Source organism: Porites lutea, chromosome 2, assembly GCF_958299795.1.
Source record: "Porites lutea chromosome 2, jaPorLute2.1, whole genome shotgun sequence".
Lineage (NCBI taxonomy): Eukaryota > Metazoa > Cnidaria > Anthozoa > Scleractinia > Poritidae > Porites > Porites lutea.
Genome location: NC_133202.1, coordinates 44,471,056 through 44,489,668, shown reverse-complemented (window position 1 = coordinate 44,489,668; position 18,613 = coordinate 44,471,056). Strand labels below are relative to the sequence as shown.

Genomic DNA, 18,613 nt, shown 5'->3' with positions numbered 1-18,613 from the left:
TGCTCAAGATAAGCTTGATAGCTAGCAACGAACCCGGTGAAAAATTGCGAATAAACACAAAGAAGTACATGTCTCTCCTTTAGCTCTACCTAATATAGCAAATTTTTGGAAGGCAGATTTATAATTAAGCGTTAAGCTAGTAGGTATTGAACGAGTTTCTCTAAGCCAATCAGTTAATAAGATATTCGTTGAGAATCAGATTAAACAAACAAACTTTTGCTGTCTTGCTAAGAACCTTCCTGTCGGGTCCCGCCAGAATAAGATCTTCCTCACCGTATTTTTAAATTCAGTGTGTTTCCATACAAAACAAGAAAGTGACTTGAATTTTGCTATTTATGATAATATGTACTAACTACACTGCAGCCGGCAAAGTTTGACCTTTGAAGGCAATCGTATTAAATGGGCAGAATCATCAAGATTTAATGCTACTTGAAAAGAACTATTGCGGACCGGAGACGTGGCACTGGAGACTCGATCCCTTATGATGAATGCTTTAAGTTTTTTACTAAAGCTTTTGACGGTGTTATTACGGAAAAGTCGGTCACAAACTTTTGATTATGGTTTGTTTTCACCTAAGTTCATTCTCTTGTTTATCAAAGGCCATTTTGGAATTCAACCTGAATAAGTTCATGCTTTTTAACCCGCGTAGTTATGGTGCCCCTATTTCAAACCGACTGCAGTGTTCACTTGAAAATTGTCAGGGCTTTTGTAGTGCAATCCGGTTACGATAGTGTACAGAATCTTAGCTCGAGAAAACTACATAACCATGCAAGATACTTTTATGATTTTTTAAATTCTAATGTGCCTCAGTTCTACGGTCTGACAGCCTGTCCAAGTATCCACAAATATCATTGGTTCATTTTAGCGCGTCTGGGCTACGTGGGCTAGTTACTAAGCCCTCTCGTGACAGAAGTGATTATATCGACGGATGTTAATGCGTTCGTGTTCCAATGTATAAACAGTACACATTGAATACTAATTCAAATCGACGCAAATTAGTTACCGCACTTTCAGTTTATAAATCAATAATTGTTGTCGATAGCAATTTCTTCTTTCTGTGATGATCTCTCAGAGGCGTCGATCACTTACAACAGTAGTAAATTGTGAGTTGTGAAACTGATCCGATCCTTCCAGTTTCAGTTTAGATTTCTAAGATGTCACGTCGTGAGACTATAGTTTCTCTTAACTGAGACAAATTTTAAATTAATTTTTTGTATTGTTCGTCTATAACCTTTATGAACGAAAAGACTGTTTTTCGAATAGATGCTGAAAGGTGTAACAAAGGGAATGAAATTTTAAAAAAAGTTGTTAATGCATATTTTTCCAGTTGTTTGATAATTTAATACCGTCACAATAAATAATTCTTTATCCTGTTAATGATAAATATCTAGAGACTAACGACCTGTGTTTAGAGTTTGCTTTATTTGACGTGAACGAGTATTCGTCTTACCGTTTGGTTAGCAATTTTACGAGGCATATTACTGACGCCTTGATAAGCATATTTGTCGTAGTGAACCAAACAAATTTACAGTTGAATTATTATTGTTTTCCGACGCAGGTTTCAAAATTTAAACTGAGCAACAGAAAGTGAAGGAAAGAAAGGCGCGAAACGTTTTAGGGTAAGTATTACCTTTTTTAGGTCATTAAATCAGGCCAGTATAGTTAGGAAACCGTAAAATCAAGATATGCAAATTTGTTTTATATTTTTGTAGTCGATTAGTGGTTTATTCTTTAACCAGATACTCTTTACAGTTTTGTTTCCATTGGCCTTTGCGAAAGGGAAAACGAGGACTCAGAAAATGCTGTCTGTAACAGCAAACAGCATTGTTCGCGATCGCAGAGAGAAAGCTTAGAGGATCGTTGAAAAAATTTCTGATTTATCGCTATCCATTTAGTTAAAAACCAAACTTTATCCTAGACATTTAATTTGGACTTCCAAGGAGGATTTTCCTCAAGAGCTAAATGACAGTTCAATTTTGGACTCCAGTTTTAAGTTCTGTAAATTTTCTTGTTGGCTCTTTCTTACATTAAGCTACAAGTTCATGTTTTGTCTGATAAGAAAATGTTCTTGTGAAAATCTGTTTTCACAATCTCAGATGAAAAACAAAAAATTGATTGAATGCATTACTAAATGAAAGATTAGAAAAAGAAACTAAATATATCAGCGTTAATGTTGCTCTGTGGTTAGTACCACAGTCCATCAGGGTCACCATTAATTCTCCTGATTCATATTTTCATGATTTCTTTACCAATGAGTGAAATAACAGAGAGCCTTAGATTCGAAGACGAGGAACGCTACGAGCCAGTACGAGATTTTCTCAAATATGTCGTGTAGCATGTTGTGAGCCAGCGTCATTTTGGCGGCAAAACGTGATAGCCGTTGTCATTCTACATCGAGTTTTAGCTCGAATGTCGAAGTGGCGGGAATAAGTTGTCAAATGTTAGAAGTTTTATCATTTTGCTTTCGGGAGAGGGTTTAACTTCCTCCAGTATCGTATACATAACCGTACTAACGATTTGCTGGATAGAGGTAAAATGAAGCTTTCCGGGGTGTCTTTTTTGCCGGAACACGCGCAAAAACCTTAAATTAAATCTCGCATTCGCAATCTTTCTTTTCCTCAAATCTAAAGCTCTCTAATGTAATGTCTCCGTCACTTAGCGGCAGAAAGTTTCTGTATTTCTTCCTTAACAAGATTATTAAGCCACAAGTTAAACGATGAAAACACCACCGGTGATAGAAAATCATAAGTACAGGAAGTTAGAATCAAAGTGATCGACAGGGTTAAAAATGGTTACTTCGTTGTAACTGATGCTTTGTCATATTCAGACAGCCTGCTTTGATTTCTTGTTTAACGAATCTATTTGAGCACATTTGGTTTAATTTACAAATGTCCTTCTTGACTTTGTTTTGTTTGAATGTCTTGATAAATTGGTATCTCTGACAGGTCACTTTTGATTAAATCTTGTTAATCTTTTTTGTTTGCTCGTTAGCTGGATGCGTGTTATTAATTTACTGTCATTTTGTTAGCTTTCGCCTGCACCAAAATATAAACGCATGAAAATTAAATTTAAAAGTTTAGAAATGAAATTTGGCTTTTGGTGTTCAGAGAAAGTTAATATACGCCCTTTCAAAGTATTTTCTGATGGACTTTACTGCTCTGTTTTTTTACTTCCCTTTGGCGTCACCGGCGTTAAAAGATATCTGAAACTTTGTTGTTTTTTTTTTCTTACATGGTAAGAAGCTTTATCGACAATTATTTGGAAGTTGACTTTCAGAAGCGATAAAATGTCAATCTGTAAATGCCATTTGCAAATTCAGGGTCACACCGCCATTTACTTTTTGACAAAAGAAGCTCTTTTCTTTTCTAGCTGTTCAAGGAATCTAGAGTTTTTTTCCATGAACTACATGAATGTCGACTTTGTTTTAGACACGCAGAAACTTTCCTATGAATTGAACTTGTATATAAAGGAGCGTTGTCAAAAAACACACACAAAAAGCAAACGTTCACATTAATGCTACAGCGTGAGACGTAGTCGAAGAACTGTTATAATAAGTATTTTTAGGATTTCCCTTACAAGGAAGTATCACCGCGTAAAACGGGGCTTTTAATTCTCTGGCAGCGGTCGAGGCGATAGCCAAAAGTACAAGTCTTAAATGTATAACCACAGAGTAACTCTCCTCCTTAAGGGGGAAGGTTGGTTAAAAAAATTGTTATTTCGATTATTACCGCCCTTTCTCTAAAATATCTAGCCAAGATTTCGTTTGATGAAAAAATTACTCAATTAGTTTGGAGTCCTTTGGTCAATAATTTTTTTGAGAATTTTTGGATATCTGTTTTTCGAATATTTTTAATTTATAAGAATTGGTGGGGGCAGGGGTGTTTAAAATTTTGAAAAAGCTTGCGTGACTTGTGTGACTTTGACGTCTTATACCGCAGGTTGAAAGTAGAACTTACGGGAATATCGCTGGTCAATTCTGTGTTTAGTCATTGCTTAAGACCTTTACCCATACACAAAATGCTCTTGTAGAGTTATGAAGAAAAAAATCGGACAAATTTTATCAGGGAACACTCATTATAATAATTTTGGGGGGCATTTTTGCAGGCAAAATATTAAAACTTGTCTATCCTTGTCTTCCGTAGTAACAGACGACAGGAAACAGATACAACGCCCTAGACATAATCTTAAACAACAAAAGTGAACCATTATGTTTGGAATTCAATCGATTAGAAGACAGTTTTTAGCTGTTTAAAAAATCTAGCAAAAGGGCGTGATATAGCGTACAGTTCCGAAAGTAACGACCCTCCTTACTTTCGGATTTAGCAAACTTCTGCTCTCCCTACTTTTGGAGGCTCGCTACTTTCGGATTGCTAAAACGTGCACTCAACATGGGCACTTCAAAACATAAAATTGCAAAAAAATGTGAAAGGAACACTTTCTGAAAAAAGGTACAGTCGACTCCCGATAACTCGAACCTTCAAGGGAAATCGAAAAAGGTTCGAGTTATCGGGAGCTCAAAAAAGATAGTCGGGAGTAAGCTGAAAAAAAATATTTTTTACTGCATAGTGAACATTTTAATCACATTTGATTACAGAAATGTCAAGTGAAAATTAAAAGATACTTTTAGATTATAAATCAGAACGTAACGTAACAAAACATTTCCTAAAAAGAGCATGCGTTTCACTGTTTTGAGAAGTAAAGCTGTTTCACGATAGATTTGTGACAAACAACATCAGCCTCCAATAGTATACTACAGTGGAACCCCGCCTTACGACCACCCCGTGATAAGACCACCTCGTTATTACGGCCATATTCTTTCAAACCAAACGTAAAAAACATTGACTCATTTTATTATTTTGAAGACCCCGTTAATGCGACCACCTCGTTATTACGACCAGGATTTTATGGCCCAACGGTGGTCGTATTAACGGGGTTCCACTGTATATACCTACAACACGTCAATGGGAAATTCAAAATTCAACGTTTGGGACGCCAGTAGACTGTCTTAGACCGACCTTTAGTTAATAAAAAAGGACTCAAAACATGGTTCGAGACATCGAGGGTAAAATTATGTAGAAATGATCTGAGGGGAAACAAGACCTACTTCGAGTCAGCGGGAGGTTCGAGTTATCTAGGGTTCGAGTTACCGAGGGTAAAGTTACAGTAAATGTATGACGGAAATCTAGGGAAAATCGATTTTGGTTCTAGTTAGCGCGAGGTTCGAGTTAGCGAGGGTTCGAGTCATCCGGAGTAAACTGTAATGTACATCCTGTACTTTAAGAGTTATGAATAGGAATGTCAAATCGGATCAGTGTGGCATTTGCTCTGAATATCTACCTTATCTGTTATTTTTTGCAAAAAGGGATATGAGTTTTGAGGTCTCTACTTTCGGAGGGTCGTTATTTTCGGGGGAGGGGATGGCTACTTCCGGGATTTGCTAACATTCGCTATTTTCCAGGGCCCGCGGAGCAGTTTTTAAACTTCGGGGCCCGGTGACCACCTACTTTGAGGTGGGGGGGAGGAGCAAATTTGGCTGTTCTCTCTTTGTTGCTGTTTAGAACTACCAGATTACTGAACCTTTCTTGAGTCATTGTTGAGCGGAGTCATGTTTATAAATTTCAAGCGGCTGAAAAGTACCTTTCCCCTGCTGAGCCTGATTGCACATGTTGGGTCCACCACTAGAAGTTTGAAGATCATGATATTACACTGTAGGTTCCTGTAACCCCTTCATTTTATCTAGTATGTCATTGAAATGGGTCAGAGACCACATTATCAACCAATATAATTCGTTTTAACCCGTAGTTCGTTCCTCGATATAAGCTTACGAACCTCGTTATAACGAACATATTTTGCCAGTCCCTTGGCCCTTCGTTATATCGAGGTTCCGCTGTGCTTAATTTTATTTATTTATTTTTCAAAAAGCCGTGCTTTCGATGCGTCACTACTTTCGGAACTTTACGGTAGCCCTGTTAAAAGCCCATTTACTAAGGATTCTACCAACTTAGTACAAAACGACGAACAAAGCGGGTTTTAATTAGTAGTTTGCCAGACGATGCAGGCTAATACCCTACGTGGTAATTATGTGGGCGTTTGTTTATTTCCTTTTCGTAAACGAGCCATGCCATGATTGGTAACCAAGCCTGGTCATGGTAGTTGTAATTCATGTCCTGTATTAAGTTACAGTGAGCAAAAAATACATTGTTAAAGTCTTAGAAATACCCTTATGTCCCTGGTATGTAACCTTTAATAACTTGTAATAACACTCCTTACGGGTATCGCTAGCCCGCATGTAGCATAAACACCACTTTAAAGACACCGACAGATCGTAAAAAATGGAAAGCTGACAAAACCTCTGCTACTTTCAAAATTTTTAATTTCCTTTGAGAGTTTGAGAAAGCGGGGGTTCTGCGGAATTTCATTCCAAAATTCATTAACTCACTTAAATCTAATCAGGGTCGGTTTCGAAGGAAGAAGTTTTTCTCACAAGTGCTGAGATCACCCGGTGAAATTCACGGTCGTGTCTGTTCCTCGTGTAGATTTTACCAGCATTTTGCAAAATCATATCTAGACTAATACTGGCATCTGCGTCTATGACAAAAGTTCGGCTAATTTCTAATTGCACATACGATTTTGGCAAAACAATCTTCAGTTTTTTGTCGACAGCAGTGTCGGAACTAAATTACGTTCAAAGTAAGCCGAGGAATAAATATTAAAAATACCATTTGATTTTGGCTTGTTTTATTTTCAACGGATGAAAATATCTAAGATAATGACACTAATTATTGGGTATCTTTCAATAAAACTCGACTATTCATGATGATTAACTTCAAAGAACTAAGAATTTTGGAGATTTCTGCTATCTTTTACGATTACTATGAATGTGACATTTTGCTTTGTTCAGTAAAAGAGATTGTAACAATTAAAAAAGAAAAGTTCAACCAAAAGTTCAAATAAACATTGAATGTAATTAAAATCTGCGTTTGAAGCAGTCGACAAAATACGTAAAATTCTCAGTCACTAAACACACCGTAAACGTCCGCAAATTGGTAGATGAGCGGGTCTTTTGTTGAGAAGACCGGGAAAGATTATCGTGAAGCACGATATTTCTTTTGAAATCAACTATAACATCCTCTACAAAAAAATTATAAGTGGTCTTATTATTAAACATATTTTTCGGTTAGTGTTTACATTAAAATTATCGCGTACGTAGTGCGCTGGCAAAGTTAAGCTGCCAAATTATGAAAACTAATTTCCATATTACCAGACTTATTTCGAAATGAGTATAATTTCCTGTTTTATCATCATCACCCATATACACATTCGTTGCCTCCAAGAAAAGTATTGCCTTTTAAGAAGTTAACGTTTCCTTTTTTGCAGGCAGTTTAAAGACGAATGATCTTGAAAGAGAATCAGTACAGGACTTATTCGTGTCACCCGAGGTAAGTCTCCAGCGACGTATGTTTACTTAAACTTTAAAGTAGAACGCGTACTTCGCCAAATTGCCAAAGGTTTATGGACATTTTGTATCGTTCACTTTTTTCAATTCCACGTCTCTTTCTTAAATGTTTTTATCATTATTTACGTGTACGAAATTCCGTTAATATTTGCGTGATATTCGTATCTGCACCTTCCAAGTTGAAACTATCAATATTTCGGCCAATAAAAAAATTGCGGTATTGTTTTAATTCAGAGCTTTTGCCTAATGGTGTGTGCTTACTTTATGCTCCAATTCTAAATGTAACGAGGTAAATATAAATGGTGTAATAGTCGGCAAAAAAATGTTGCAAGTAATCAGCCGATATCAAACAATCGAAATTTCACCGGCCTCACTTTACAATGTTGCATCGCCAAAATATCATTATTTAAATGCCGCGTTTTCTAGAATCATGAGCGAAACTACATGTAATAAGGAAGTGTGAAAACTATCATCAGATTACAGGACTAGAAGCAGATCGCCGTCACATCGCGTGACAGGCGATCGAAACACTAATATTGCCTTATTGGAAATATTACCGTTTTAATTTTGTATCCTGGGCTGATTTTATTTACATTAACCTTTTTCTTTCACATAATGTGTGACTTGAGATTTCCGTGGGATCTGAATTTCGCGAATCACCTATCTTTCACGTTAGGCGGAAGACTGAAATTTTAGCGAAAAAATTTTTCGGGATGTCGGTAAGATGTGTTCCTGGAAATATTTCAGGCAAGGCAGTTTTGGATATAGCTGTAAGGGTTGAACGTTTATTATTATGTTTTTAACGATAAAAATGAATATACGTGTACTATGCGGACGGGTCGTACAAAGGCACCTATCTTGTCAACTTGTTGTATTTCTGTGACCCGACTAGTTCGGGTCACCCCTAATCCCGCACAGGGAATTTAACAACATAGACTTAAGGAACTTACTTTATATGGAACCACTATTTTGGCAGAAGAAACGTTCCAGTTATGGAGTGAACAACAAAATAGCCATTAAATATGCGTGCAGGATGTCTTCAATCATCTGCGTGAAATAACAAATCTGAAATGTTTATTTTGATGCTCACAGATTCAAGTCATACACTTTGTTAATTACAGTAAAGTTCTCAAAGTCACGTTCCCCCGAAAGTAACGTCAAAAACTAATGCAATTCTATAAAGATAGAAAATATCGGTACCTTAGATAGCAGCAAGTCCTAGAACTGATCCTTTTGCGGTAATTTTTCTTTGTCATAGCTCTGAAGTCAAAACAAGGAACTCAAAGAATAGTCCTACTGCTTTTTTTATACCGACAGATGGAAAATTTTAAATGGTTTGGGCCCTATTTGATTCTTAAATGCGTATTTCAAACCATTTGTAGCATTGTTTCGGTCGCTGAATGGATCTTGAATGGAAAAAAAGAAAGTTTGCATGCAAATTCCATTCTTGGGTTTAACAGCCGATCGATTTACGTTGCTGAAATATGCTTTTGATCCATCGGCAAGGAAAAAACGAATTCACCGTGGGATTTCCTCGGTGTAACATTAATTCAAAGGTATATTTCAGGGAGCAGTAAGCTAAAGGTTTTGACGGTCAAAAGCCGAACTGAAACGCACTTCCGATAAACATATCCCGCGACCTAAGCAAACTCGTCGTCGGCTACGAAGTGCGACGCACAGACAGATGTTATTTTATCTCGGTTTTCTCTCTTAATTGATGACACTGGTCCAAATTGTTTCAATTTTTTTTTCTTTAAAGTACTTCTGCCGTCAAAATTTATCGCCAAAACTATAATCTACATACGGTCGTAAAAACAGTCAAAACAACCGACAAAGATTGTCGCTTGACGACGTCATTGCGGACATCAACCAAGATTAAATATACTAAGCCAGCTTTCGTTTCTACCTGGCTTCTCGACCCAGGCACGACAAAATGATATTAACCTCGGCCTTGCGAGGAAAAACCAAAGTTATAATTGTTTCTGTGTTTTCTCCCTTACTTCGAAAACGCACAAGGATAACGTAGTGTCGGGCACTGAGATACAATTAGTCCGCTTCCACCGCCATTAGAGGAAATTTAGGAGAAAATTGGAGACGATGTATCCAACAATTCAGATTTTATCAGGAGGCCATCAAAAGTGCAGTGTTCTACTTACTGTTGCCAGGAAAGGGGCCTTAGAGAGTTTTAACCTTGTTTAGTCAGAATTGTCAGTGAGGAGGCAAAGAGCGTAGAAGTGGGCATTAAGAAGTTAGAACACACCAGGCCCAGTTGTTCGAAAGCCGATTAGCGCTTAACCTGGGGTTAAATTTATCCCTGGTTTCTTTTTCTTGTGCTCAAAAGCATTTTCTTGCGTAATTTTCTCTGTTATTTTTATAGCTTCCAATCACCAACATGTAGACAAAAAGAATTAAAACTGAAATGCTTTTTAAGCTTTTAAATCTGAATTCAAATCTCGCACTGACCCTGGGTTATCTTAACCCAGCTTTGAACAACTCGGCCCTGAAGAAAAAATGAATTAACTTGTGTCCATCACAACTTCAAGTGAATACAGATTTGATGATTCAGAGTTCGACGAATTATTCAGTTACTGAGGCCCTGGGAAACAAGCCACTTAAACTTACAAAGACAGATTGGTACAAAGTTTAGTTATAAACAAACTTCGGCTCAATTTGAACCTAGACACAGGTTTGCAAACAGTGCAATGTTTTGCAACACCACTTGCAATGCAGACAGCTGTGCAAACTGAGATGTGATAGGATGAAAAAATATAACTATCGACTTGTGTCATATACTGGCCAAACGATACCAGCAATTGGCAAAGCCAAAACTACGAGCAAAATTAAGAGAAAATTCCATCCTGTTGAATTTCAAATCATTAAGCATCCAGTCAAACCAGCAACTGGGTTTCAAACCTACGAAAAGTTGAATCTGGTTAAAATAGTTGCTGCTTTTGACACCCAGTGGGATGCGAACCTCGAGCTCCTCAAGAAAATGTGAATGATGTTTCTGCAAGCAGGAAGATGTTTTGAAGGGATTGATTGTAAAGAGTATCAAGTCTGAAGGTTTACCCGTCTTTAACACCAGTATTATACCCAACTGGTAAAGTATCCTTCTTTCCAGTTCTGGAACATCCAGCTTGACGAAGAATGTACTAAGGTGCTAACGTTTAATACGCCATTTGGCAGATATTTAGTTCGCGAGGATGCCTTTAGGCATCAATTGTTAACCACCGAGATTTTTCAGAAAAGAAGTTCAGAAGCTTTTAAAGACCTAAAGGCAGTCAAAACAATTACCAGATGGCATTCTTATATGGGGGTAACTGATGAGGCGGAACTCACCCTCGCTTAGAGTAAGTCAGCTAGATAGGTCTAGAAAAGTCGGACTAAAGCTGAAGCGGAACAAGATGAATATTGACCACCGTCAAGTTGCATACATTCACTGTAAATACAATGGCCACTTACTAACAAGGAAAGGATTGAAACTAGGTCCTAGCAAGATACTTGGAATAGACTAAACTCGCCGTTTCTATCAGACAAGCCTGGCCTGTTAAGATTAGCGGACCTAAGTCAACTGGTAACGGGGCTACAGCAGAAGGAGGTGGAATGGCATCGAACACAGCTCTCCAGTAATATAATGTTAAAAGACCACCACAGTGTCTGTAGATGTATCATTTTATAGCCTTGGGACGACCAGTGTGTTTCGCATCAAGATCACTTACTTCTGCGGAAAGGGGCTACGTGCAGAGTTAAAAGTAACTGTTGGTGATCGTCTAGTATCAATGCACTAAATTTAGCCAGCATGTTTACGCAAGAACCTAACAGTTCAGACCAATGTCAACTCTTTGGAAGCCCTATACTTAGCTAACTTTAACACCAAGCAAGTATGTATACATCTCACAGCTTGCGTTTGGGCGTCCTGCCTTTTTGGTTCGTTGGGCGTGTTGCTGTTGGCGCCAGTCCAATTCCCAACATTGTAGGCCAGAAAATGTTGGGAGTTGTTGGATAGTGCAAACGAATTCAACAACTCCCAACAATGTTGGGACGAGCAGTGCGTTTTGCCACAATATTTATAAATTAAAAGAATTCGAATGACAGTATTGTGACACACGTGAATGAGTTTGACTAATAGTCGCGGGTCGCGGGTCGCGGGTCCAAAGTCGCGGTCGCGGGTCCAATGTCGCGGTAGCGGGTCCAATGTCGCGGCAGGGGAAAATGATTTGGGGTTCGAGGTAACAGCTGAGTGAAAACGACTGATATGAACACAATATAAAGGGAAAAAATCTTTTTTATGCACGATACTCTACGGTAGCCAATTTACAGGTTACGGATGTTAGAGTCAACAAAATAATGTCTCAAGAAAAGACCTAAAAGAAAAAGCTGGCCGACTTTTGTGTTCAGCGCAAGTTTTTTTTTTTTTTTTCTTTCTATCGGGCCCAGTCATGTGTAAATTCAGCTTTGAATATACTTATGCATAACAGTATCTGATAAAAAAGTTACCATAAGTTACCATTGCTTTCTTCTTGTCGATGAATTGCTCACAAATGCTTAGGGGTTCAATTACTGAAAAATATGCGATACACTTAATAGACTACAGATTATATTACGTTACAACAACTTAAAGCCTTTTTTTTAAAAAAAGCGAACTCGGGCTCAAAAAGTTACGAGTCTGTCGGTAGAAGAAACGAGAACTCTTATATTCAACAAATGTTTTCGGCAAAACTGAAAGAAAATGTATTAAAATAGGCGCATGAAACTTCATTCAAGCGGTATTCAAGGCATTAATTTAATATGGCCTGGAAACAAGTAATAATCCACAGAAAGGAGTCTGTTCCTCGAAGCAAGATTTTCGCTTAATGCTTTTATTTTTACAACTGAGACGGCAACCTAGAGTGTTCAATATAACTTCTTGCTCTCTTCACCTAAATGGCAACCAGGACAACCTGACAATAGGAAGCCATTCAATGTGCGTCTCAGTCAAATCTTGAAAACATGCGTCGTAAATAACTAAGTGAGTAAGTAGGTAAGGAAATAATAACGCCCGATATCATGAAGCTGAAAAAGAAAGTAAACCGGACACTGAAAACGGTAAGTTATCAACTCCACCAGAGCTAAGAAAAGACAATAAATTAGGTAAGTAATTCCAGATTCCAGGTACTGGATTCAAGTCTTTGTCAGTAATAGAACCAAGAGACTATGATCTATTCTCTCTTGGTAGAACTTGGATTCCGGATTTCAGTCGTTAGTGGGAACAAACTCCTTTCAAGAGACCCAGAGAGGATAAAGCTCGAGCTTTACCCCCCCTTGCTGTGGATTATTACTTGTTTTTTATTAAATTCATGCCTCGAATACCCGCTTGAATGTACTTTACTGGCACTTCAAGCCCAACGTCTCTCCTCCTCTTTCCAGTTACTTGTGCAAAGAGTTTATTTTGGGAGTTTGCGACTGTTACGCGGGTAATCTTTTAGAGGACGGGTAGCTTGCAAACTAAACTGAACGCAGGGTTGTCGGAACAGCAACAAGAAGATTCATTCCAAAAATGAACGTAGTTTCCACTGAGTAAAACTCCACAACAGCACGTAACTCGTTAAACTTACACGGCCTCCGACAACTTTAAAACTTGATAAACTTACACGGCCTCCGCCAACTTGAATAAACACTGCCTTCGTCACACTTGACTAAACACGACCAACGTCAAACTCTCTTCGCTTGTGAAAACTAGTTAAAACCTTACTCGGGCTCGCCTACCTTATATACGTTTACAATAAGATTCTAGAACTTTCCAAATAGTCTAATTATAGAAAGATTACAAAATATACCGCTTTTAGAAACGCTTACACAAGATCCTAAAATAAACAAATTATGAACTCTCGCGAAACTTCTAGAAAGTCACACTAGTCACGCAATACAATTTTTCGTAACAGCGACCAGAAGTTTTTCAACAAGCGTTTTCTTTATTTTTGCCGAAAACATTTGTTAAAATTGAAACAGTTCTCGTTTCTTCTACCGACAGACTCGTAGCTTTTCGAGCCCGAGTTAGCCTTTTTTAAAAAAGGTTTTAAGTTGTTGTAACGTTTATAATTTATAGTCTATGAAGTGTATCGCACATTTTTCAGTGAATGCACCCCTAAGAATTTGTGAGCAATTCATAGACAAGAAGAAAACAATAGTAACTCATGGTAACATTTTTTATCAGATACTGTCATGCATAAGTACATTCAAAGCTGAATTTATACATAACTGGGCCCGATAGAAAGAAAACAAAATGAACTTGCGGCGAACACAAAAGTCGGCCAGCTTTTTCTTTTAGGTCTTTTCTTGAGACATTACTTTGTTAACTGTAACATCCGTAACCTGTAAATTGGCTACCGTAGAGTATCAAGCATAAAAACGATTTTTTTCCCCTTTATATTTTTTTCATATCACTCGTTTTCACTCAGTTACCTCGAACTCCAAATAATTTTCCCCTGCCGCGACATTGGACCCGCGACCGCGACTTTGGACCCGCGACCGCGACATTGGACCCGCGACCCCGACTTTGGACCAGCGACCCGCGACTATCAGTCAAACTCCACGTGAATGATCTTCAAGGAGACCACGTGTAATGCGCGGGCGTGGCACCGAGAACTTTTGAAGAGCTTTGCAAAAGGATCCAAACATTGTTGCGCTACGCTGATTGGCGATCAAGGATCAAAGAAATGTTGGGAGTTGTTGGCCAAACTTTGCGCAACAACACGCAGCAACATACAACAGGGTGAGCAAACGGACGCCAACAAACGATAGCCAACCATGTTGGGAGTTGGCTATCAATGTTCCTTCCGTTTGCACGGTGCTTCAAGTGTTCCACTGTGGATGGAACGATTCATTTCTACAGCAATACAGTCAAAACTGCATGGGAAATGGCACAGTGACCGTTATATACAGGGTGACCGCTATATTCAGGTCAACTTTGCAGAAAATATAAGGCAACTGAAAATTTTGGGAAGTTGTCCGGTGACCGTGATATACAGGGTACAACAACAACAACAACAACCACTTTATTCTTAGTACAAAAATGCAAAAGTTGGATAGTTTGACCGCTATATACAGGGCCGTTATATACAGGTTGGACTGAAATTCAACAAATGTCGGATGTCGGTGGAGATAAAGTTTCTCTCGGGCGGATAATTTGTTTCGCCTGCATATAGAAGAAGGGCACAAACTAAGAAGATGTGTTAATTAAATGGTGAAAATCTCTTGTCTGCGGCTGGAACTGGAATGCTTTTTCTTTTATTCACAAGGCTTGGCATGGAATGCTTTCGTCACTACCAGTTCGCGGTATTTGGCCTTACGTATGATCAAGCGTTGTCTCCGGACATTCAAACACCAAAGCCTGTTTGTCTGCTCGAGGGCGACATGCATTGTGTATAAACGTAATACTTTGCGCACCATCTCCTCGACAATGGTTACGAATAAGAACAACGTAGTGGCTGTCTTCGTTCTTTGCATTCCTCTAGAAGACCTGTTCACACTACAAACAGGACCTCCGTCCGTGAACAATCGACAACACTGAGTGTAACTATTCCAGCCTTGGGTCAAAGTTTGATGTAGTCGGGTTGACTGAAAGATAGCGTTTTCTACAGATGACGTGGCCGTTGCTCGTGAATTAGCAACTCTTGGTGGAAAGGAGATAAAGCTTGTCGCTTATGATTACGAGAGTTTAGTGGCAAGGAGAGCGTCGACTATGTTCTCAATTCCTGGTTTACGTGTTTAGTAGGGCTTTTGAATGACCTACAAGTGTCAACTTCTTTCCTTCTTCTCAGTTTTATACATTAAAAATGTTACGTCAAGGTTGCAGACCTCTATAGACTGAAAACGTAACAGCGTCATAATTGTTTTTAGATTTACTCTGAAAGCAAGTATTTTTGACAAATTTATAACAGATTGACCTCGTTAGACCTCTATTTTCCTTTCAGGCAGAGTGCTTGAACCTCTATAATGTACTAAATTATAAGTAGCTATAAGAAATTTTATGGAATCTTTTGGTACAGCAGGTGATGAAAAATGTACAATTTTATTAGAGCGTGGTAACCACCATAGTGCATGAAATTCAAGTATGTAACCTGTAACGTATCGTGTAAAGGTGGAATTTTGCAAATGGTGTAATAAGTTTGTGAAGTAAATAAATAATAGTATTAAAAATGGAAAAGGAAGAAGAAGAATGATTGAGCAGTTTTTTACCTCCTTGATCTACATAATTGCATGTTCATATCCTATTCAACCACACATAAATATTGCTGATATTTCATATTAATTAGTGAATCCGGTGACATTCAATGTGACAACTCAGTAGCTAGCAAAACCCCTAAATTGGCCTACCTTTTTAAATCATTTGTATTTATACACGAGAAATTATACTAACCTTTTTCGCAGCGTCGAGGCTACTTAAAACTTTACTACGCTCCAGTTTTTGAAAAAAAAAAGCACGAAAAAGGAAAACGCTCGGCTGTTGGCAAAAACTGACATTAATGAATTTGCATTTTTTTTTCAAAAAGATTTCAATAAACTAATGTACAATAAACCTAAATACAAAGAAAGGAAGTACTTTTGCGTGTACTTTTAACTAAATTAATGTGTGGTTTGATGTTATTGGTGAGAAAATACAGCCTACTCAGACGCGCCAGTGGAAATCGTCGAAACAGGTTGTTAGGGCATTGCCTCAGGGAGTGTAGTAGCGGAGTGAAATTTTTAACTAAGAACGAGATGACGGATGTCTTTACATTTTAAAACAAGGAACAAGGAAGTGAAAAGCTTTCTCACACTGTTTTGTTCGGAAGGAAGTACCTTAAAAGCAAGACTAAAAAACTGCGTCACATTTGCTTTACTCTTCAAAAATACTACAGACTGAGATAAAAAAAACAAATACTCCAAATTCACAAAGCTTTTATGAAATCCATGAATGCAAAGAAATGTTCAAAAACGGCGATAAAAAAAACCGGACATAATTGCAAATCCCAGTTCAATTTTCAAATGTCCTACTTTATTTAAATTCGCTACGGTGACTCAACACGGTGGCAGGGGATGGCACAGGACTAACGTCCCAATTGCTATCAACGCCTTCATTACCCACCCAGCTCATGAAAGATTGTACCACACCAACCGGGTCTACGCCCCCTACTTTTTACGAACAGCAGGGTGGGATCTTTTACGTCCCACAAGAATCAGAACAGTGAAAGAGCTGTGAGACTGGGCCTTTGGTTTTTCGTCCTTATCCGAGAAGACTAGAATGTCTAACCATTTGTAGATGTTATAAAAAAGGCAGCACATTCTCCTCAGTTATTTCAAGACCCTGAGGGTTGGTCCGGCCGGGTTTGAACTCCGCGACCTCCCGCTCGGCAGACCGGCGCTTATCCAACTGAGCTAACCGGGCGGCGGCTTACGAACCTTCTTGTTGCTTTCCAAACCTGCTCAAATTACCATATTCTTTTTGAAAAGACGTCAACGGATTAGAACGAACAGCAAAAACTGAAACGTTTCACCTGACCTCAAAGATACCTAACAATATAAACCGGAAAAAAAGAAATCCTCCATGTTATTAAGTTCTTACTTCAGTCGGCGCGCCGTTTTTTAACCTTGTTTTACGTCAGTAGCGAGTTTTGGCAGGTTTTCACACCGATTGAACCCGCGCCAGCTATTTTCTCAGAAACTATTTTTCTGTATTTGTTCGTTTGACTTCTTAAAGTAGTGTTTTGTTGACGATTGTTATTGTTGGTAATCATTATTCACAAGTGAGTTCAAATCAACACTACTTAGTACCCTGTTTCTTTACTTCAACGAAAAAAATAAAGAAATTTTGGGGTTAACGAAGAGCGTTTTGTGATTTGTAAAAATTCGAATTGGTAATTGCTGGATTATTGTTTATGCTACTTGTCAGAACCTCTTATGAATAGCGTATAGCAGGTTGATGTAAAATATTTTGTTTCCATTTTCTAAGCACACTAATTAACACCTGCTGGTTTTTGGGAATTGTTACACCGTCATAAAGATGAAGCAAATTTAGAAGTGTAGTTAAAAATATTTTTGTAATACCAGCTATGATCAAGCCCTAAGAAGAAGCCTTTTTGTCTCACGATCACTATTTTGCTAAATCGTTTGAGAGTAATTTTAGTTCAGCGTTTTGCCCCGTCAAATCAAACTCCCGTGACTACTATCTTAAGCATGATACTTTAGTTGAATGTTTAATTTCGGAAACAAGTGGTCGATTATTCAAACAACTGAACCTGTTTCAGTACTAAATAATCCATGAAAAAAACAAAAAAAAAACGGAAAATTAAATCTTCGCCAAGTTTATCCAACTTTCAACACTTCTAAGGTTCATTCGTCTATCTTTGAACTAGTAATTTAGGAATTCAAAAACACCCCCTCAAATGTTTATTATTTACGTTATCGGACCTTCTAACATGTACTTGACAAATTTTGCACCTGCTTTCAGATAAACGAGAAGTTCAATGGAGAAAGACACCTCGGAGTAAGCCGTCTTAAGCAAGCTTGAACAAAAGTGGAAAGTGAATCGTCGTTTTAAACTGTCTGGTGTGTGTTCCAGGTAAGATTGAAGGTTATAACGACAATCCGTAACAACTGACATATTTACCATCCTTTTATTTCCTCAACAGCGATCAAATATCTTTTACAATAATGGCGGCTGTTTATGCAGTTGCCCTGATGTGTCACTGCAAACAGTTGTTGTAACTCAGGCGTTTAGGGGCAACAACGACGACGACGGCGGCAGTGAAAACGTCGCTAAAAAAAAAAATTTGAGTCCTCTCAAAACTTTATCGCGTCTATTTGGTCCCTGTAGAAGATAGGCTGCTGTAGTTGAATTCTTAATGACTTTTATCCAATTTCAAAAAGAGCTTGGAAAATTCGTCGTCGTATGTTCACGTCCTCCATCAGATTAAACGTCGCATTAGGAGGTTTCACGTATTAGTCGTGCAGTGGACGTCAAAGAAATGTATTTAAAAAGCGTGCACGTGCAGAGCTGTTGTTTTGCTCATAAAACCATTTTTTTAAAAAATTTATGACGTTGTCGTCGTCGTTGTGGTTGCTTAACCTCCTTTCTCACAGTAAACGACGAACACAGGGGGCTCCAACACGAAAAAAGCGTGAGATCTGCTTTAATAT

The 18,613-nt window shown here is 38.2% G+C and overlaps 2 long non-coding RNA genes across 4 annotated transcripts in view; one reads left to right on the top strand and one right to left on the bottom strand.

Moving 5' to 3' along the window:
• LOC140928736 (uncharacterized) overlaps positions 1–18,613 on the top strand; it is a 54,452-nt gene that overhangs the window by 18,020 nt on the left and 17,819 nt on the right. For all 3 annotated transcript variants that reach the window (XR_012164663.1, XR_012164665.1, XR_012164664.1), the window contains exons 2-4: positions 1,559–1,619; positions 7,378–7,439; positions 17,925–18,035. This is a non-coding gene — a long non-coding RNA (uncharacterized lncRNA). The remainder of the gene's footprint in view (positions 1–1,558; positions 1,620–7,377; positions 7,440–17,924; positions 18,036–18,613) is intronic.
• On the bottom strand, positions 11,724–13,892 carry LOC140927069 (uncharacterized). The gene is made up of 2 exons (XR_012164518.1): positions 13,092–13,892; positions 11,724–13,055 (listed from the first exon to the last, which is right to left on the bottom strand). It is a non-coding gene; the product is annotated as an uncharacterized lncRNA (long non-coding RNA).